At 35.1% G+C, this 23,145-nt stretch overlaps 1 protein-coding gene across 2 annotated transcripts in view; it reads left to right on the top strand.

The window, feature by feature from the left end:
• The window catches only part of LOC112858277 (N-heparan sulfate sulfotransferase 4), a 432,421-nt gene that overhangs the window by 303,289 nt on the left and 105,987 nt on the right, over nucleotides 1-23,145 (top strand). The window lies entirely within an intron of this gene.

Below are 23,145 nucleotides of genomic sequence, written 5' to 3' on the forward strand. Positions count from 1 at the left end.
CATGAGCATAGATTATCTTTCCATTTGTATGTGTCATCTTCAATTTATTTTATCAGTGCTTTATAGTTTTTGTAGTACAAGTGTTACATTACACTTCCTTGGTTAGGTTTATTAGTAGGTATTATATTATTTTTAGTGCAAGTGTAAATGGGATTATTTTCTTAATTTCTCTTTCTGCTACTTCTTTATTATTGTAAAGAATCTCAATATTTTTCTGCATATTAATCTTATAATTTTAATTCATAGTCTGTGACTTTACTAAATTCATTTCTCAGTTTTGATAATTTTCAAACATTATTATTTATAAATCCATTAAGTTATGTATGTGGTGTGAATGTACATGCATATGTATAAGGGGCTATGGGTATGTATATACTTAATCCATTAGCATTTGCATATGCAATGTATGAATGTGTTTATTGTGTGCATATATATATACATATGTATGTGTATATATATAACATGCTTATTACATGAACATATACGCCCTGTGAATGTGTGTATGTGTGTACAGGGCATTGGTTGAATGATAAGTGTAGTAAACTAAGATACATTAATTATAAGATACTATATACTTGTATGGCATTGATTTGGGAAAAATATTTTTTGATTCTTCTAATAAACCATACATTTTTGCTTTCATTATGTTACTTGAGCATGTCACTAAATAGAAGCAACACTTCAAATATGACAACAGACAAAATCTCAAGAGATTTACATCAACAGATGGAAAACATTGGCTAACATTAAAGTATTTGATGAAAAGGCTACCAAAATTATTCTTAACTTGACCCACACCTTTTTTTCAAACCTAGAGGGAAAGAATGCCTATAGCATAAACTGAGATTATGTATTTTTATTCCAAAATAGATTTGTGGGGAAAAGGGAAATTAAGAAATAGTGTTTTGTTGTTTTAAGTTTTGTGGACAGACTGATTCACATTTTCAAATGAGTGAGATCTTTCAGTTCACTGATAATTGTAGACTATAAAATATTCTTAAGGAAACAAACAAACAAACAAACAAAAACAAACAAAAAAAACCCACTTGTCTTCAATGATAACTTTTCAATAATTATGTCTTTTTCTTGTCATTTTGTTAAATAGTTATGTGTTGTATTTATGAGTAAATAAGTTAAGAATTCCTGAAATAAAGGTCTAAGTTTTTAAATCCTACTTTTAAAATGCTACACTTATTTATGAACTGTGTATATCTTTTTTCATAACAAGACACAATATTTCTGATAAGGAAAATGCTGACACTTAAAATGTTCTCATAAAAGCTCAAACTCATCAAAGAGTAACTATGGAAAATCTTTAAGTATCATGATGGCATGCATACTAAATCACTTATGTAGAGGTTTTAATTAAAAAATAAAAGGAGTGTAATATTGGAATTCATGGCACGATGATATAAAACTGAGAGAGAAGTGCCTTTCAATAGCTTGTATGCCTGTATCTTTACTAAATTATGCAGTATACGGCCTTAAGTAGTACAACAAATACAAGTTATTAAAAAAAAAAGAAACCTCTGGTAATTATAGCTCATAGGGTGTTTTAGAGATAGAAAATTTAGAGCAGGTAAGACTATTGAATCAAAAATAAAATTGTGACCAAATACTGACTTAATGAAAGTTCACTAGAGAGCAAATAATGTATTTTGAAGGTTCAGTAATGAATAAGGCAGTCTGTGCACTCAGCAGAATAGATACTTACGTAAGCATGAAGAATTTAAATAAAATATAGAGAAGCAAAACATCCAAGCATAGACAAATTTGAAACTTTTTGGCAATTGCATGAGCTTTTGAGGGATCCTGAACTTTTATAACTTATCTCAGAAACGAGATCCCACCAGTTTAACCATATACTATTCATTAGAAGATAGTCATTAGGGCCAGCACATACCCGAAAGGAGGAGGATTCAACAAGGGAGGGAATACCAATAGGCAGAAATCATTGGAAGTCATTATGGAAGCTCGCCTTCATGTCTAACTAGAAACAGGAAATATAGGGGCACCTGGGTGGCTCAGTAGGTTAAGTGTCTGACTTTGCCTCAGGTTATGATCTCACTGCTCACAGATTTGAGCCCCGTATCAGGCTGTGTGCTGACAGGTCAGAGACTGGAGCCTGCTTCAGATTCTGTCTCTCTCATTCTGCCCCTCCCCAATCACACTCTGTCTTACTCTATCTCTCAAAAATAAATAAACATTAAAAATTTTTAAAAAAAGAAATAGGAAATCTAAAGAATCCTGTATGATAGAAGTCATACTTATTTGTTCATTAACTTAAAAAATATTTGAATATGAACTAAAATATTAAAATCAGAATCTTCTTTTTTTTTAATAATTTACTGTCAGGTGATCTCACATATAATGTAGTCTTGGCTTCAGGAGTAGATTTCCATGATTTATCACTTACATACAACACCCAGTACTCATCCCAACAAGTGCCTTCCTCAATGCCCATCACCCATTTTTTCCAGGCCCCCAACTCCCCACCCCCATCAACCCTCAGTTTGTTCTCTGTATTTAAGCATGTCTTATGGTTTGCCTCCCTGTCTGTAAGTTATTTTTCCTTTCCTTTCCCAATGGTCTTCTATTAAGTTTCTAAGATTCTACATATGAGTGAAAACATGTATCTTTCTCTGACTGACTTACTTCATTTAGCATAATATTGTCCAGTTCCATCCACATCGTTCCAAATGGCAAGATTTGCATTCTTTTTCATTGCTGAGTAGTATTCCATTGTATATATAAACCACATCTTCTTTATCCTTTCATCAGTTGATGGACATTTAGGCTCTTTCCATAATTTGGCTATTGTTGATAGTGCTGCTATAAACTTTGGGGTACGTGGGCTCCTACACATCTACACTCCTGTAGCCTTTGTATAAATACCTAGTACTACTATTCCTGGGTCACAGAGTAATTCTATTTTTAATTTTTGAGGAACCTCCACAATGTCTTCCAGGGTGGCTGCACCAGTTTGCATTCCCCATTCCCACCAACAGTGCAAGTGGGTTCCTCTTTCTCCACATCCTTGCCAACATCTGTTATTTCCTGAGTTGTTAATTTTAGCCAGTCTGAACTGTGTGAGGTAGTATCTCAATGTGGTTTGGTTTATATTTCCCTGATGATGAACAGTGTTGAGCATTTTGTCATGTGCCTGTTAGCCATTTGGATGTCTTCTTGGAAAAGTGTCTATTCATGTGTTCTACCCATTTTCACAGGATTATTTGTTTTTCGGATGTTGAGTTTGGTAAGTTCTTCATAGATTTTGAATACTAACCCTTTATCTGATATGTCATTTGCAAATATCTTTTCCCATTCTGTTGGTTTCCTTTTAGTTTTGTTGATTGTTTCCTTTTCTGTGCAGAAGGTTTTTATCTTAGTGAGGTCCCAATAGTTCACTTTTGCTTTTATTTCCCTTGTTTTCAGAGACATGTCAAGTAAGAAATTGCTGCGGCCGAGGTCAAAGGGGTTGTTACCTGTTTTCTCCTCTAGGATTTTGATGTTTTCCTGTTTAATTTCAGACACATAGACCAATGGAATAGAATACAGAACCCAGAATTGGACCCACAAATGTATGGCCAACTAATCTTTGACAAAGCAGAAATGCATATCCAATGGAAAAAAAAGATAGTCTCTTTAGCAAATGGTGCTAGGAGAACTAGACAGCAACATCCAGAAGAATGAAACTGGACCACTTTCTTACACCATACACATAAACTCAGAATCTTTATCTTGAAGCTTAATACCAGTTACACCTCCCTAAGACCAAAATATTTACTCATCTAACTCTTTTCTTTTCATCCAATCCATTGCCTATACTTGAAAATATATAGACAGCTGTTGAATTCTTGTCACCTCTACTACTAACTACTTAGTTTAAGTTACAGTTGTATCTTTTTTACCAGCTTTATTGATATTGACATTAACATATCATAAACCTCAGTGATGTTTAGTGTGTTTACAGATTTATGCAAACTTCACCATGATTATTTTTTAAAAAAACATCTTTATAACTTCAAAAAGTCTGTACCCCTCAACAGTCAATTCCTCTTTCTCTCAACTCCCCTGAACCTAGGAAATTATTAATTTACTTCCCATTTCTGTAGATTTTTTATTATGAACATTTTATATAAATAGAATCATATAATATGTGTGTGGTCTTTTATAATTAGTTTTTTTTTCATTTAACTTAATCTTTTGCCGTTCATATATGTTGTAGCATGTATCGGTATTTTGTTCTGTTTTATAGCCAAGTAATGTTCCATTGCTATGTTTATATTATATTTTATTTATACATTCATCAGTTGATAGACATGTTTATACTTTCTGGCTATTATTTATAATGTCTCTACAAATATTCATGTACAAGTTTTTGTGTGGACATGTGTTTTCATTTATCTGTATATTTACCCTGGAGTAGAATTGTCGGGTTACATATGGTATCTCTATGTTTAGCATATTGAGAAACCACCAGACTGTTTTTAAATTGTCTGTACCACTTGGGGCACCTGGTTGACTCAGGAGGTTAAGCATTTGACTTTGGCTCAGGTCATGATCTCATTGGTTTGTTAGTTCAGGCCCTGCCTCAGGCTCTGTGCTGACAGCTTGGAGCCAGGAGCCTGCTTCGGATTCTGTCTCTCTGTCTCTGACTCTCCTTCTCTCTCTCTCTCTCTCTCTCTCTCTCTCTCTCTCTCTCTCTCTCTCCCTCCATCCCTCCCTCCCTCTCTCTCTCTCTCTCTTTCAAAAATAAACATTAAAAATTTTCAAATAAAATAAAATAAATTGTCTGCACCACTTTACATTTCCACCAACAATGCATGAGGATTCTAATTACTCCACATCCTTGTCAACCCATGTTATTATCTGTCATTTTTATTATATATGGTATGGATATGAGGCAGTATCAAATTATGTTGTGATTTCCATTTCCCTAATGGCTAATGATGTTGAGCATCTTTTCATATGTCTATCAGCTGTCATATATCTTCATGTCTATTCAGATCCTTTTCCACTTTTTAATTGTGTTAGTGGCCTTTTGTTATTTACTTGCAAGAAATCTTGTATATTCTTTATACAAATACTTTATCAGTTCTATGATTTTCAGATATTTTCTCCATATGTGGATTCTCTTTAAACTTACTGAACAGTGTCTTTTGAAACATAGAAGTTTTGGGGCGCCTGGGTGGCGCAGTCGGTTAAGCGTCCGGCTTCAGCCAGGTCATGATCTCGCGGTCCGTGAGTTTGAGCCCCGCGTCCGGCTCTGGGCTGATGGCTCGGAGCCTGTTTCCGATTCTGTGTCTCCCTCTCTCTCTGCCCCTCCCCCGTTCATGCTCTGTCTCTCTCTGTCCCAAAAATAAATAAACATTGAAACATAGAAGTTTTAAATTTTTATAAAATCCAATTTATCATTTTTTTTTGGTCTCTTGTGCTTTTTGTGTCAAACCTAGAAAGGTTTTGCCTAACCCAAGGTCATAAAAATGTATTCCTGTATTTGCTTCTATGAATTAGATGATATGAACACTTACATTTAGTTCTGCGGTGCATTTAGAGTTCATTCTTTTGTATGGCACAAGGAAGAAGTAGAGCTTCATTCTGTCACATGTGGTATCCAGTTGTACCCACATTTTTTGTTGAAAAGACCATTCTTTCTCCCACCAAATTGGGTACTTCTGTCAAAAATAAACTGACTTTAAATTTAAGGAAGTATATTTATACTCTCAATTCTATTATATTTATCTCTATGCCTGCCCTTATGCTAGATCTCACCATCTTGATTCCTGTATCTTCCCAATAAGTTTTTTTATTGAAAATTGTGAGTCGTCCAACTTTGTTTTTCTCTTTAAAAATTGCTTGGTCTATTCTGGGTCCTTTGAGTTTTCATATGAGTTTTAGAAGCAGCTTAACAATTTCTGCACAATGACTAGCTGAGATTTTGATAGGATAGCATTGGATCCACAAATAAATTGAGGAAATACTCCTATCTTAACATAAGTTTTTTGGTCTATGTAAATGGGCTATTTTTCCATTTATTCAGGTCTTCCTTAGTTTTTTTCAATAATATTTTATAATTTTCACTGCCTATGTTCCTCATTTCTTTTGTTGAATATGTTACTAAGTATTGTATTCTTTTTGATGCTATCATAAGTGGAATTGTTACTTAATTTCACTTGCACATTCTTTATTTTTATTTATAAAAGTACAATTGATTTTTGTATATAGAGTTTGTAACCTTCAAATTTGCTGAATTTATTTACAAGTTCTGGAATTATTTTAGTGGATTCTTCAGGATAGTTTATATATAAGATCTTATCATATGTAAATGGAAATAGTTTTACTTCTTCTTTTCCAATCTGGAAACATTTTATATCATTTTCTTGTCCAACTTACCTGATGTGAATCTCTGTATATTGCTGGATAGAAGTGACAAGCACAAAAATCCTTGTCTTATTCCTGATCTTAGGAAGGAAACATCCAGTCTTTCACCATTAACCATGATGTTAGTTACAGCCTTTTCATAGAAACCTATTATCAAGTTCAAGTTCCTGTCAATTCCTGCTCAGTTGAGTATTTTGATTATGAGAATATATTGGCATTTTCATATATTTTGGGGGGCTCTATTCAGTTGATTATGCTTTTCCCTTTGTTTTATTGGTAAGATGTATTACACTAATTGTTGTAAGGTTAGTTTAACATCTAAAACCAAGACTTTTTAGTACCAACCATTAAAATATCAGATGGGAAAACCCTGTGATAAATCTCACTGGTCTTGGTGTATAATGCTTTTTATATGTTGCTGAATTTAATTGCTAGTATTTTGTTGAATATTTTGTATCTATATTCATAGAGATATTGGTTTGTAGTTTTTCTTTTATTATACCTTTGTCTGGTTTTGGTGGTAGGCTAATACTAGCCTCATAGAATTAGTTGGAAAATGTTCTCTCCTTTTCTGTGTTTTGAAAGAACACAGTTCTATAGATAGGGTCTATAGATAGGTCTATGAGACTTTTTCCAATCACAGGAGTATTCTTAGCTGTCTCTTTCTTTGGTTTTCTCTAGTATACTTCTTATTTGGTTTATTATTAGCTTGCTATTAACCTTAATTAAAATAACAACAGCCTTCTCTGAATTGCTTGCCATCAAAATCTCCATTGTTTTCAAAGGTGATCTTTGACTTGAACTTTTCCACACTCTGTCCCAAATAAAGTCACTTCCCTTGGAGAGAATTTAAGAGTTCTTTCTTTTATGACCTACATCTCCCTGTGGGCAAAGTCCTGCAACCACTGTTCCAGAGCTAGAGTGGGAACAATGGCTTCCTCTCTCAACGTGACACCCAGATTTATGAGCAGGGTGCTGGGTTGGGATGGTAGCCTCTGGTTTTCTCAGTTTGGTTCTCCTAGCTTAGAACCACTAGCCTACAACTGAGTTGGAGCAAGGACAAATCATGGTTTTGGTATTATTGGTCTCTGGCATCTGAGGTATAGTTTCTGCTCCAAGTGAGGTCCCCTTGAGGAAGAGATCTCCATATCTCTCAGCAGTTCTTGCCTAGAGTAGAGCTTCTAAGCACAGAGAAGGGGACATGAGAAATTCTCATGGCTAGCTCCTCCCAGGGACAAGCACAGCTTTAGACTGAAATCCAAGGGGAGAGAAACCTCTATGTTCTTGTCTCTACCTTCCTGAGGTGAGAATTTTGTCACTCTAAACTGAAGCAAGTGGGGAAAGGTGTGGGTCATGGCTCAAATGGCACATACTTTCACTGTTCTTACCAATCTTGGTAGATTTTTCTTGAATAATGTTTCTTCATTTGCTATACATCCTCAGTTCATTTTCCAGAGATTTTAAATGTTTTTTTTTTTGTAATAATTTCTATCAGTTATGGTTATTTTGCTGGGAGAGAGTCCACAGAGCTCCTCACAGCACCATTCCACAAGTCAGAATCCTAACATTATATCTTGACTAATTTATAGCAATACCGCCCCCTCACGGGGGTCCATTTCCATTCTTGGTCCTCTTGAATCTATTCTCATCAAAACAGGTATTGTGATCCAAAACAGTAAATCGGGTCTTGTTACATTTTGTCTCAAAGTCCTCCAAACTACCTTAAAATATCTCTCAAGGCCTTTGCATCTGACCCCTTGTTTCACTGTGAACATTTTTTCACATCTGATGTTTTAATGGATGATACTAGAAAGTCTCCAGTAATTTCCCCTGATGTGCTAGAATTTATAGACTGGGTTTGTTTGTTTGTTTGTTTTTGTTTTGGTTTGTATCTGTACTTTGAATCCTAAAGTAGGATAAGCCAAAAAAGTATTTTTAAGTTTGAAAATGCATTAAGTAATAGAATCAAATATTAATGGCATTTCCTTGGAAGACAGAGCAGTAAAAATTTGCTAAATGTTTAGTAAATGCAATATTCGTATGATCTTGAATGTATTTAATTACATGTATTGGAAACCTATGATAAGTAAAATGATCTTAGGAAGGAAGAAAATAATAAAATCACAGTGGGAAGATTATAGAATATCATCCAGCAAACTTGAGACTCACTTAATATGAGCACTTAAATGATTTTGTTGCTGAATATACAACATTTATTTACAGATGGCATTTTATAATAGTTTAAAAGTATTTCTCTCTCTGTCTCTCTCTTCCTCTCTCTCTCTCTCTCTCTCTCTCTATATATATATATATATATATATATATATAGTCAGTGGAAATATCTCGTAATCATAAGTATTATTTTTTCTTTTTATGTTAAATATACATAAATTTTTCATATATTGTTCAGAAACATGCTTTACAAACAACTTATCCCCCTCCATGTTCCTTTACCATGACAATATTTTGTCCACCATAATTCTTTATACCTTCCTATTACTACTTGTGTGTTTTATTCAAGATACTCAAAATTGTACACTTATAGATTCAACCTTTAATATATGCTATATCAGCATGGAAGATTTGTATTATGATGTGTGTGTTATCCATTTGTCACTGCAAAGCTTTGGCATCTGGGTGATGTATTATTTTAACCATTTCAATGAGTAACTTTCTAAAATACATAACTTATTGCTTTTAAATTAATAAATGCATACTAAGAATCATGTCTCATTTTTCACAAGGACCAAAGGTTTTCACTGTTAATACAAATGATTTTATTGCCCCCACTGTTACTGTGCTCTCAGAGTTTGCTGAGAGTAGATGGACTATTTGCTCCTAAACTGTGTCCTTAAAATTTTTTTTTTAATTTTTGCATCTACTTTTTCAAGTTTTCTAATTCGTGGTTTGTAAGATTGATAGCTTTCTCTTCTAGCCATTGTCATGTTATCTGGGTATAGTAGCCAGATTCCCATTTTAGTAAAGTGAAGTGTTCAAACTAGATGACCACTGAGGCACCTGATATCTCTAAAATTCTATAAATGTGAGTTGCTTTGAGCTTGGAGATACAGCAAGCTTCTTCAGCTTGTTTCTAAAATGACAGTGAAGCTCTCAATTTCACAAATGAGAAAACTGAGCTCATGTGTCAATGGTAGCACTGAGAACCCACACTCTGCCTTGTGGTTCCTAATCCAGGGCTCTGTCAGATGCACCATGTCCCACCCCACGCAAAAGCAGATGACTTCTGGGAGAACCAGACAGTATGGCCCAAGGTAAAATGAACCAACTTGTGCACCCTGTTTTCCTAGTGGCTTTTTAAAAACCACAGTCCTTGGGGCGCCTGGGTGGCGCAGTCAGTTAAGCGTCCGACTTCAGCCAGGTCACGATCTCGCGGTCCGTGAGTTCGAGCCCCGCGTCGGGCTCTGGGCTGGTGGCTCGGAGCCTGGAGCCTGTTTCCGATTCTGTGTCTCCCTCTCTCTCTGCCCCTCCCCCGTTCATGCTCTGTCTCTCTCTGTCCCAAAAATAAATAAAAACGTTGAAAAAAAAATTAAAAAAAAATAAATAAATAAAAACCACAGTCCAGGTAAAAGTAACTTCTGCAAAGTTGAAAAATTGTTGAAGAACACAGAACTTTCTTTCTGTATTGAGAGTCGACATTATTGTATAAAAACTTTAAGGATGAATATGGAAAATCGAAGTGTGTAATTAGGATATTGATCAGCATATTGCATAATAAGTGAAAATATTTTTAGTTTTCTCTTACCTACCCATGGCCAGAAGATAGGATTTTTACCCTTTTTATAAGTAGAATGATATTGTTTAATAAAGTTCTTAGCTAGCTTATTCAAACCATCTCTAAGGTTTTCATCAATTCCTTTTTTTCACCAAACCTACAACATGAAGAATAGCATGAACTTTTTGCCTGAAAATTAGAATTGGTATTTCATTATTTATTAATATTCATACAGCTTAGCAATGGATTTAGAGAGAAAAAATGGCTTTCGTTGTCATGTGTTGTATCATGGTAAGTCTTTGACTTGCTGGTCTGGTATTGGCAGGTAGATGACAGAATTTCCCTTAGACAGAAAATCTCTACAATGCGTATTTATCTGTTTGATTTTCCTAGCAGAGGGCAACATCGGACCCACTCATCCCCCAAATCCCTATTTTAGTTGCAGCATATTTTTGTTTCTGTCAAGTAGCTATTTTATTTCTGAACGTGTTTAACCTCAAAGGAATAAATGCCACCTACAAAATTAACTTTAATATTGGGCAGCAATAATCGAAAGAAATGAACTATTTATATCATTATCATTCAAAATGCTTTAAATGTAAATCTATCAAGGCTCACATCTATCTGTTCTGAATACCTTTTATCATTATTTTTGGTAAATGTAAAGCACTGAAAGTCATTCCTTTTGCTTTATAGTTTTTATGCATTTAAATAATCTTTGAAGATTAACTAGAGGAGCTCTAATTCTTTTCTGGTGCTGATACATGAAACAATTGAAACAAGATTCCCCCCTAGGAGATAAGCTGATAACTGCTTAAAGTAGATGTTAATATTTAACTTACTTGCTTTAAGGCAAATAAATACTCCCTTTAAATATTAAGTTTTGTTTTTATTATACAGAACAGTAAACTATGCACAAAATCCAAAAAAAAAAGTTATATTCCTCTGAAGAAAACAAAACCTAAGCTATTTTTGCACATAAAAATCAGGGGCACCTGGGTGGCTCAGTTGGTTAAACACATAAAAATCTTTTGTGACGTGAGTTTGCCCTGTGTGGGCCTAATTGTTCAGTGGATTAGTTAAGCCCATGCATTGGGCTTCAGACCTATCTTGGTTCAAATTCTGCCTTTTGCAATTACTAAATGGGTGACCTTAGGAAACAATTTAGAAATCTTGTGCTTTTATTTTCAAATGTGTAAAATGGGGATGATAATTGTTCCTACCTCAAGTTTTTTTATGAGAATTAAATGATGTATGTACATGTTTATATATGTATAATGCTTAGCAAAGTGTCTGGCACGTAAGTATTACAAAAAATATTTGTTATCATCATCATCATGGCTACCATCATTTTCACCATATTTCTTCAAGAAACATACGATCATTCCTTTTGAAGTCAGAGGTTGGTGATAACAATAAAACCACCACAAGACTTTTTCAAGGCTATGTAATATGCAAGCTGGGGACAGATATCAGATATTCTGCCTGACAGAAGGCAGGAGAGGAGCACCCAGCCAGAGGGAGCAATATGCAAAAGACCACAAGATAATGCCCCAAATAACATGTTCCACTCTTCTAGTAAAATATATATTGCTTCAGCAACAACCTATCAGTGTGTCTGGTAACTACTGCCTGTGGGATTTGGTCTGCAGTGATTTTTGTATGGTTGGTGTGCTCAGGATTGGCTTTACATTTTTAAAGCATTGTAAAAATCAAACAAACAGACAAAGAAAAATGTCTGACAGAAGCATTATGTTGCTGGCAAGGTCTAAAATATTAACTACACAGCTCTTCAGAGTAAAAGTTTGTCAAACCGTGGCTCACATATATAATGATCCAGAGAAAAGTATATCAAAATGAAATCATTTTCCTTTAATTTTCAAAGTGTTTATTTATTTTTAAGAGAAAGTTAGGGCATGAGTAGAAGAGGGGCAGGGAGAGAGGCAGGCAGAGAATCCCAAGCAGGATCTGCTCTGAGAATCAGAGCACGACACAGAATGCCAGCCCACAAACCGAACCATGAGCTGAAATCAAGCTTATGACCTGAGACGAAATCAAGAGTCAGACTCTCAGCCAATTGAGCCACCGAAGTACCCCTCAAATTGGAATCATAATGATGAATAATATAGCATGTGTCCGTAATTGACACACACCTATCCATCAGTGATTATTGGCAACCTCCCGTGTCTTTACAAATATGAAATTTGTAGAACATAAAATACATTTCTGATAATTCTTACCTTTATGAATCTCCAAAAGGAGCATAAAATGTTGAAGAAAGGAAGAAGAAATTGATTTGGTGTCAGAAGACACTTTGAGTTGGGAATTAGGAGAAGATGAGACTGAGTAGCTCATGTGGGACCGGAATTTACGGGAAATTTATACCCTAGGCCTTAGGGCCCCAGGGTCCTAAATCCAAGTAACTGATCACCTTTGCATAGAACTCTATCTACCATTTGAAATACCAATTTTCCAGATTTTCCTATCATGTCTCAGTGTTCTGAATTAGTATATTCTTATTCGTTTCTCTTCTAGAACCTTCCGGATCATTATTCTTGCATGTCTTTTGTAGACAAGATTAGAAAGTGAGCTACTTAGCAATGGTGCATGGAAATTCTCACTTCTACATTCTCACCTCAGGGTACAGATGTCTTTAGTCCTTGGTTGTCACTTCTAAATGCACACTTAGTGCACATTTTTTTTTTTTTTACGTTCTTCCTTATTGAATAAACCCAAAGTTTGCTTGTGGAGCAAAATGTCTAGCTAAAGGATTGATTTTTCAGCTTTTATTTCAGGTAGGAGACATTTAACACATTCCTAGCATTTAGAAATAACCATAAGTAGTGGTATGAGGCTCCAGGAAACCAGGTTGGATCCAGCTGATGCTTGCCATTCTGCCCTTTGCCTCTGCTCCTTTATTTTGTCTATTTGGTCCTATTAACTGGAATTGAGGCATCATCATAAAACTATGAAGGAAAGGCCAAGAGAATCAGAGACCACACTTCTGGCATTCTTGAAACTCTGAACCAACTGCTTATCTCCAGATTTACCATTTCTCAAGAATAATAAGTTCTTCTTTTTTAAGCCACTGTTTTTTGTTTTCACTTTTGTCTTTCTGGTACAAAGTTTGAACCCATTCCCTACCCAGTGCTTTACATTACATTTTTCCTCTTTGGATGTCTTGACATTTGCTTACATTCAAATTGACCCATTGTTTAAAATTTGTAGACCCTCCAAAGGAATATTTATATAGAATACCCTGAACCTAGAAGCCCAAAACTTTTTAAGAAGTGTTGGTAGTAGGTTTTATGCTTATTTATGAATCAATTTTTAGATAGCAATTTTGTGAGTAGATTTTTAGAATGGTCAATAAGAACAATGAACTTTCACTGACAGATTTTAATTAAAATTGCTTCAATGACCATGCTTGTGTTTAATGATTAAATGACTCTTAAATCTTCAAGAGCCAAGATTTTCAAGAATTGTTTTTTACTTAACTCCCTATTGTATTGAGTCTACCTTATTCAAATTGGATAATTTTCAAGAGTGCTTGTTACCATATATTTTTCTTTTTTTTTCTTTTTTGCTTTCTTCAATTTGAAAAATTCTTTCAGCTTGATAGTTTCTTTCATGCTTTACCTATAGTGGCTGAACATTTTCATCATACCGTGATTACCTCTTTATAGTTGACACCTCAGTTCCCTGCAGTCGTATCCGCAGTAACTTGAGCAATAGGAGAATATGAGAATTGTTTCCAAACATGTTGACAGTGGAGAGAGTTAAAACTGATTGATAATACAGATGAATTAGAATACTTGAAGTCAGATTGTTTTGAGATGAGAACTGTATCAATGCTTTGATTTCCAAATATAATGCCACTGTAACATGATGATAGCAAAATGGAAATAATAATATTTTGGTATGATTTTAACTTGAAACATCTACATACCTACAGAATAATATAATACCTTAATATTTTATAGGCATTTATTTAAGCAATCATAATTTAGGTGTTTTTGACTATATATGTACCATTTATTAACATAAATTTACTTTCTGTCTGATGAACTTTAACCTTTTTCACATGGTGGTAAACGTTCGCCAACATTAGAAAAAATTGCAGATATGAATATTTTAACTCTTAGAGAAGGCACAGGATGTCACAGAAGGATTTTAAAAATGAAATAAGACCCTGTATTTGGAGGGCGGGGGAATTGACAACCTGAGAGATGGCACATGCCACACAAAATGTTTAAAGCATTTTTCTATAACTGCATTAAGTTGACATTAAGGGGAAAAATGACTCCTAAGAGAAATCTCAGCTTTACTCAAAAATAATATTAGAAATATATCCTATTGCTCAGGGAAAGTAATAGTTTATGCAAATCTATTTCTGCAAAGTAATGTGTTTAAATTACCAATTCTAGCCCATCAACTATACAGTTGTGGAAGCACCTAAAAGGTTTGGAAATGTGTTCAACATCAGAAAACCAAGGGCATTCTAGCCTCATTAAAAAGGTCAAGTTGCCCTCTTCAACATGTCCACTTCGTGTACACACACATGCAGACACATCCACGCACACACACCCCCTACCCATCCCGCCTAAAACAGTGTTTTATTCCATGAACATAGGCAATCAGATTTAATAATAATAACAATAATAATAATAATAAATTTAAAAAAATAACTAATGTGTAGTGTGTATAAATTCATGAGGTTCTTAGAATGGAGAGAAGATATGACAAGATAAATCAGGTATATTATTTACTGGAGATAAAATTACAGGTGAAATATATTGTGAAATGGTGTCGATTTTATTAACCAAAATTATTTTGAGCATCTTCTTTTTGCATGTTTCTGCTTATTGTAACTATAGAAAAGATGTAATAATGGAGAGATAATACTATTCTTGTTTCTATCTGACTCTTAACACATCTAAGATTCTTTAATGTTATCATTTCTTCCAGGTGAAGGGCATTGTCAGAAGCTCTAAATACTTAATATCCGGTACTGTTTCTCTTGTTACTAAATTAAATCTAGCACTAAATTTTGCCATGTAGCAGAGGCAACAATGAAGGGAAAGCTACTGAAATGCAGTCTGGCATTTCATGAGACATCCTCATGCCACATTTCTGTCACCCTTCACTGTTCTCGGGTGCTTGTTTTCATCCTTATTCTCCTTATTCAGTTTATTTTAAGAGCCCATCATCATAAGCATTCCCTTGAATACCCTCTGAAATCCTTTGCACTTCTGGGTCCATAATACTCCCCTGCAAAGCCTCAACGTTGTTTGGATCTAAATCTCTACCTAGTCTATGCCTCTACCCCTGAAACTGAATGTGGTGGGACCAACACTTAACTGTTCTCATTTTAAAGCCATGACCGCAGACCTCAATAGACCCTCAATGCTGCCCAGAAGGTACACTGAAACTCCTCAGTTTACTCATCATCCTACTCCTCTAGGCCACTGTTTCATCCTCTCTTTCTGCAAACTACCCCACATCTTCCCCCATCCCCATTCTCAGCTGATGATCTTATTTCACTGGATAGAAAAATCAATAAATTAGAAGTGAACTTCCACATGCTCCCTACAACTGCTACTTCAACATGATGATAATGAAATGAAAACATAATAATAGGTATAATTTTGATGTGCCTACAGAAAAATCTAATAATTATAATAATCTTTATAGACAGTTACTCATGTGACCATAATTATTTAGTAAAAGCTTTTCGATATATCGGTGCCAGTTAACATAAACTGTGTTAATAATGACATAAATATAAATTGTGGGCTGATATTCTGTGACAGAAGCACACAATCTTGCCTTCTGTCTTGAAACAATGAATAAAAGAACTAGAAATGCAAAGACCAAATTCCTTCCTTTTGCACTCAATCTCACCCCTTTCCAATGGTTCAAGAGCATTATTCCAGAAATTCTCTCCTCTTTCCTAAATCATTTCCCTCTGTGTACAAACATACTGCTCTTACTCCCATCTTTAGATAAATCTGTGCTTATGTTTGCTGCATCCTGCAGCTACCGCACCATTTCTAGACTCTCCATTTTAGCTAAAATTCTTGAAATAGTTTTAATACTCACTTGTCCCTGTTGCAGCTCTTCCCATTCTCTCTTAAATCCATTCTGATACGCTTTCCCTCCGCTTCTCCATAAGAACTCTTGTCCAGTTCACCAATGCACATCCAATATTTAATATTTTAAACCAACGGGCAATTCTTATTTTCTCATTTAACTTCATCTATTATCAGCTCTATACATGTTGTTCAGACTCTTTTATCAAACACTTTCTTCAATTGGCTCCTATTTTGTTGTAGATTCCTGGCATTCCTCCCATCTCACTTGAAATACTCTTTCTCGGTATATTTTCTGGATTTCTTCTCTTCTCTTTGTAATGTTAACCACCCCCTTCCCCCCTGTAAGATCTATCCTTAGACTTCTCTATTTATGCATTAATTCTGTTGATGATATTAATGACTCTTATGGTTCTAAATGAAATTTATATATTGATAACTCTTCAAATTTAGATCTCTAGCTGAACTCTCCTCTGAATGTTAAACTGGTTTATTTGACTTCCTAACTGACATATCGAATTCAATGTCTAATGTCAAATATATGTCCTCTCTTTCCCCAAAACCTGTTTAATTTTTTTAACTTCCCAGTATCACTTGATGCAGATTCTATCCTTCTAATTGAACATTTATGTCATGTTTTCTATTCAATCAGTCATTGAATCCTGTGGCTCCACAATATATACAGATCTAAAATCATTCCTCACTAACTATATTGTCCCCATCCTGATCCAAGCTGTTATTAGATTGTTTCAATAACCTATTAACAGGATACTAGTTTCTGCCTTACTTCCTTTTAGTCAGCTACCAGCATTCAGAAGAATTTTTGTAATGGTAGGCTATATTATATCATCTGTGTACGCAAAAACTTTCCAGTAGCTCCTTATCTCACTTGGGGTAATACCAACATCCTGATAGTAGCATATAGGCACCCAAATGATCCACACCCATTCCTTCTTTTCAGCAATGCTGCCTTATATAGCTTCCATGAAAACATAATCAATGTGAATAGTGTCCCCTGGAGTTGTTCAGTCAACTTGTAAGACTATTTGCAGCAACCCTGCCTCTTGATAGCGTCTCTTATGACGACTCTCCCCCTTTGCTAATTTTGCTCTAAACAAAAAAAACAAACAAAAAAAGAATTCTTATTCTTCCTAAAAAACACCTGAAGTGCTTTTAACTCAGAGCAATGTATGTACTGTCACCTCTGCCTGGAATGATCTTCCTCAAGTTATCTGTATGGCTTAATCCCTCACAACTTCAGATCTTGATTCAAAATACTACCTTCTCTGGGAAGCCCTCCTAAAAAATCTGTTTAATATTGCAACCCATATTCATTCAAACCTGCCCCTTCTCTGCTTTATTTTTCTCCATAGCCCTTAGCATCTTCTGATATATTATACCATTTGCCTGCTTATTTTGTGTAATCTTGATCTCATCTTATTAAAATGTACACTTCTTGATGGCAAGGATTTCTGTCTGTTTTGTTGACTGATATATTTTCAGCACCTCAAATGATTTCTAATACATCATGTACATAATAAATATGTATTGAATAAAAGAAAATTAACGAACCAAAATGTATTGAACATGTTGATTGTCAATAAATTAAGAGTTCTAACCACAAAAAATTAACAATGCAAATGCCTAATCAACTACATTTTGTACAGTGTTAATGAAGACTTACTTAGTTTTTCTGTTAGTTTCCTTTAGGCAGCAAAGTAGACCTTCAGCAGGATCAAGAATATTAAAGGGGGACAAGTCTCAATTGCCCAAAATAACTCTACTTAGGATCGGAAAGTTCACACTGTAGAAGCAACACCATTGCTATGCTATTTCTTTTTCAAAAGAAAAATCCATTTGTAACACAGAGCTCCCCAGACATTTGTCACCATTTACTAGGCTTCAGTCCAAAAAGTGTCAGGACTGACCCAGCCAATTTCTAGGGTCACACAGTCATTGCTTTTATCACTTATGAAAACAGAAGACAATTTCAGTTCCCAAAACACAGTGGAAAATCAATAATCCTAGGGTCATTCTCAAAGTTGACAATATGATTCCAAGTCCTTATTAAAAGGAAAAATAGATAATGAGATCTATTTTCTTTAGCACTAGTGTTGCTCCCTAGAAGTCGTGTATATCCGAGTACAAATCAGTACTTTATGTTCAACAGGATACTGTTTAATGCATTATATCGTTACTCAAGTAAGTGAATTTATTCATTTATGCAATCATTATTTTATTTATTTTCCTTTTATATTCATTTATTAAATATAAAATGATTAAATTTATTTAATAACATTTTAAATTTATCATTTCCTTTAAAAAATATTTGTTAAACGCCATCAATGTACCAGGCATACTGCTAAGCGCTGGAAATATAAAACTATCCTAAATAGGGGCGCCTGGATGGCTCAGTCAGTGAAACTTCCGGCTTACGCTCAGGTCATGATCTGAAGGTCCTTGAGTTCGAGCCCCGCATCTGGCACTGTGCTGACAGCTCAGAGCCTGGAGACTGCTTCAGATTCCGTATCTCTCTCTCTCTCTCTGCCTCTCCCCCACTTGCACTCTGTCTCTCTCTCTCAAAAATAAATAAACACTTAAAAAAAGTGCTTAAAACCATCCTAAATGTATTGTGGGCTGGTTTCACAGGCAATATCTCCTGAAATGCAAATAGAAGGAGATAATAATAGGAAAAATACCATTTTTCTGGCTCTTCATCATCCTAGTATCAAGACCTTCATCCATTCTTCAGGTTTCTGTCCAAATATCTGTGAAGGATCCAGGGATCTCTCCTGACCTCCAAGGGCCCTTTTTTTCTCTTTTTTTCCTCTGGCTCCCTATGGTATATCAGGTCTTCTAAAAAAGTATCTGCACTGACTGATCATAAATGGTAGCACCAGGGTAATGCTCAAGCTTACCCATGGTTCTTTCTATCTTTGCATGTAATGCCTACAGATCTCTTTGCCCATTCATTAGTATGTAGTTATCCTACAAAGGGATGTTGCAATGCATGCTGACACAGAGGTGTTTGTGTTCATCAAGATTAATCCATTGGAGCAATGGTCTTTCAAGAGAATTTGTTCTCCTTCTTTATGTTCCCTACTTTACATGGTTTCACCACATGTTGTTCTGTGTTAAATACTTGGGGTATTTATTATTTAAGTAAACTAGTCTCATATTTATTTCCTCTATCATTACCACTGGCTGACGAGTACATAAAATTAAGTAGTCATATATATTACATGATAGTATCCAACTAGACAAATAGGTGTTTGCCATATATCAATGAGTTTTCTTGAAGAAATATTGGGCACTGCATTAGCAATCTCTTCCTCCTCTGGTTTCCTAGAATTCAAACCACTGACATCTCATGTGAACTCCTTAAACTTTTCATACTTATTATAAAGGAGCGAGAACTACCCGTATCAGTAAGGTTTCCATGCTAGAAGCAGAAGCCACTTGAAGTTATTTTAAAAAGGGGGAGTTTTTACTTAGCAATTTAAGTGCTTCCAAAAACTTTAGAAAGGCTGATGAAGCAGAGTCTAGGCTGTTCCTCTCAAAGGACTCACAAAGCCAGACAGAACTGTTTCCCTAGAGAAATGGCCACTTCCAAAGCTGCCACTGGAGCTCTGGCAGAAGCATAAGTTTCTACTGCTGCCCTGCAAATGGGCACCAAATACTGCCTCAGAAAAGTCTCCTATTTTCAAGACCTTGGTGTCAATAACAAGAGCCAGGAGCTACCACACTTCAGCATTTGCCCATCTACTGCCTTCTAAAATATGTCCTGAGTACTTCTAATTGGCTGAGTGCAATAATTGGCTGAATGCGTAACAAGTGAGAGCTGCGGAGAAGTTTGGGAAAGGTATAATTTTGCTTTATAACCTCTCCAAATGAAAATAGAGTAGATAGGAGTTACAGTTCAGAGATATGTATTAGAATCAATTCTCTGTCTATAAAGTACTTCCAATCATTAACTGGGGTTGGAGTGGGAGCTCACAGTAGTAACAACTTAGTAGAAAAGCAAATGTAAAATCTGTGAATTTAGAAGACTTGATTATAATTTTAGCTCTGACATTTAGGAACATGAACAAGTCATTTGCCTTCCCTGAGCCTCAGTTTCCACATTTGATAATAACATCTAAGCCACCTCACAGGGTGCTTATGAGGATCTCATTAGAAAAATGTGAAAACACTTCATAAATATTATGTACTTATCAACTGTAAGCAGATATGATCAGTAGGAACAAAGAAAATTTAAATGAGATAATTGCATCTACTATTGAAAGTTTAATGCTAAATACATTTTATTTTATTCCAGTTATTGAAAACTGGTGACCCGGGGCGCCTGGGTGGCGCAGTCGGTTAAGCGTCCGACTTCAGCCAGGTCACAATCTCGCGGTCCGTGAGTTCGAGCCCCACGTCGGGCTCTGGGCTGATGGCTCAGAGCCTGGAGCCTGTTTCCGATTCTGTCTCCCTCTCTCTCTGCCCCTCCCCCGTTTATGCTCTGTCTCTCTCTGTCCCAAAAATAAATAAACGTTGGAAAAAAAAAAAAAAAGAAAACTGGTGACCCTATTTTTATATAGTCTGTAAATTACCACATTATCTCATTTCCCAATCAACTAGGAATTTAATGTAACTGGGAAAATTTAATCAAGTTTAATTATAAATATCTGTGATATCATTTTGCAATGTCATAGAAATCTTAGATCCTATAAAGACATTGTTTTAATAAATAATAAAAACCATATTTGAATTAGTTTATTCTGCCATTTTATTTCTCTTCCTATAGTTTCAAATGCTTCCTTTATTCATATTAGCAAATCTTTTAAATTTTGTTAATTTTTGTGATCGTTTATAGGTATGTTTAGTTCACTTTTTAGTTGACCAAATCTCTGTGAAGTGGCTTTTAAGCTCTAGGCAGTAAAGTATGAAGGTTTTCAGTTCAGCAAGCTTCTTGATAACAGAAAAAGAGTTTCTAGGGAATTACTTTTCATTTTGTGTTATCATTTAGATTGAAAAAGTATAAACTCATAATTATCTAGTGTGATTTACTATTTTGATTGAGCTCTTGTTGTCAGTGTGATAAGATGACCTTATGAGCAGTATAACATTGAGCCCCTAGAAATCAATAAATATAATAAAATCCTTTTACTGCCCCTTCCTTCCTACTCACTAAATCAATTGCTTTTTACCTTCTGGTTTTTCATGAAAGTTCTACAATTCATTTTACTACCTGTCAAAATTGAAATGTTTTTTTTTTTTTTTTCCCTGAGGAGATATAGTTGTTTGATATTTCAATTTTCTTCATGATTTCACTTTTCATCTCTTTCTTTCTAGGACATTTACATACTTATCTAGTGTTGTAGGCCCCAAGTTTGGAATAAAATATTATATGGGGATAGTAAATGAGGACTAGCACCATGATTAGTACAGATATGAGGATTCATATATTGTTGGTTTTGTTATTTGCAAATCATGGGATTAGACTATTACAAAACCTCCATATGAATCATGGAAGAGTAATGAGAGTATAACAGATTGGTTTTCCTTTCTTATAAATCAAGAGTGCTTCTCTAAATATCAGTCATACGAGTTCTACTTACCAGATAGAAAGGTTTGAACACACTTGACCCTATATTTCTCTGATGAGGAAGTTCATCTGTATCTTATACCCAATGTATCCACACTTGGCTACCTGATGATACCTAGACACTTTGCAAGGATTCACTGGGCAACATGGAACTAAGCCAAGAGAACTAAGGCTTTTCCCAGTACATGACCCCCAGTGATCTATCAAAATAACAGTAGCTACCTGCTCGTAGGCAGCTTCCAAGTAGTTTTGTTACTGGACATTTCCAACTTTGCCTTATATTGAAAGTATAAGCTCCTGGGAAAGTATTTTTCTTCTGCACACAGCAAGAAATTAGTTTTCCCCAGTGCCTAGCAAAAGACTCTAGCTCATTTTATAGCATTGATTTCATAATTCAGTCTTTCTACAGAGTCATTTATTGTAATAGATGTTAGAAAACACATAGTCTTGATGAAAGAGAGGTAGATTTGGCTATACAATGAGAGTCAGTCTATGAAAGGAAAATGATGGAAAATGAAGCAAAATATTTAGGGTCCATCTTCTGAGCTGAGTGTGACATGTGACTTAGGCACTATAGATATTTGATCCATTCACTTCTTGCTTATTATGCCAAACTGAATTCTTTTCTTATGCTGTGTGCCATATAATGGAAAATATTAATGGCAATTGTCAACACTTTTGTGTTCAGCTTATTGATTCAATCAACTTTCATATAATACTATACACTCTCATTTATAACCTCATTGATGAGATTCAATCCTTTAAGGTGTCTTATAAAGCAGAAAAGCATTTAAAGGGAGAAATATAAAGAAGGAGAAATTAGAAAACTGCAGATCTATATCATATACCTTGCAATCTAATGTCATTCTTCAACAACTTTTTCATTTTCTTATTTTAAATATATACCTGTTTTCCTTTAGACTCAATTGTTTACCCAGGGCAAGCATTTCATAGTAAAGTGTATGTTTCATAAAAAGTGAATTGAGCTGCTGTGAACCAAAACCAAGGAAAAAACCTTAATTTGGCTTTTCCTTTACCCTTCAAATCATCACTGGGTCTTATATGACATCTGCCCCCTGGCTTTTAAAATTAGACACCATGGGGCACCTGGGTGGCTCAGTCAGTTAAGCGTCCGACTTTGGCTCAGGTCATGATCTCATGGGTTATGAGTTAGAGCCCCGCATCGGGCTCTGTGCTGACAGCTCAGAGCCTGGAGCCTCCTTCGGATTCTGTGTCTCCTCCTCTCTCTACCCCTCCCATGCTCATGGTCTGTCTTTCTCTGTCTCTCAATAATAAATAAACACTAATGAAATGAAATGAAATGAAATGAAATGAAATGAAATGAA

This window comes from Puma concolor, chromosome B1, assembly GCF_028749965.1.
Source record: "Puma concolor isolate L17-30 chromosome B1, mPumCon1.1.hap2, whole genome shotgun sequence".
Lineage (NCBI taxonomy): Eukaryota > Metazoa > Chordata > Mammalia > Carnivora > Felidae > Puma > Puma concolor.